Source organism: Bison bison, unplaced genomic scaffold (assembly GCF_000754665.1).
Source record: "Bison bison bison isolate TAMUID 2011002044 unplaced genomic scaffold, Bison_UMD1.0 scf7180017850837, whole genome shotgun sequence".
Classification (NCBI taxonomy): Eukaryota; Metazoa; Chordata; class Mammalia; order Artiodactyla; family Bovidae; genus Bison; species Bison bison.
Window position 1 is genome coordinate 31,921 of NW_011481410.1, and position 412 is coordinate 32,332.

The window sequence follows — 412 nt, forward strand, 5'->3', positions numbered from 1 at the left end:
CCCAGGCCCACGTTGCTGGGAGGGGAAGAGTCCTCTACTCCCGGGGGTCAGAGCGTGGCTGGAGGGGCCCAGAGCTGGGGACCCAGGTCGCCCCAGGTGGAACTGCCAGGCCTGGCAGAGAGAGTGAGGGAGTGGCTGGGGGGCGGTGAAAGGCGGTGCTTGGGGGCAGCGTTGGGCAGTGGGTACCAGGCATCACAGATAGCAGAGCAGCTCGGGAGCCCAGGACCAGCCCAAAGAGGCACGAGTGCAGGTTGGCAGGAGAGGGCTTCCCCGGCTGGAGGCACTCCCCGGACATGTGGGAGTTTGGCCCTCAGCCAGGGGTGCTGGGGAGCCAGAGGAGGCTGCGGTTGGGCACCAAGGGCAGAGTGGCCCCGTAGGATGGCTTGGCTGGCATCGTTGCAGAGGCTGGACT

At 67.7% G+C, this 412-nt stretch overlaps 1 protein-coding gene across 3 annotated transcripts in view; it reads left to right on the top strand.

Annotated features, from left to right (window-relative positions):
* The window catches only part of TMEM184A (transmembrane protein 184A), a 7,715-nt gene that overhangs the window by 2,304 nt on the left and 4,999 nt on the right, over positions 1 to 412 (top strand). The window lies entirely within an intron of this gene.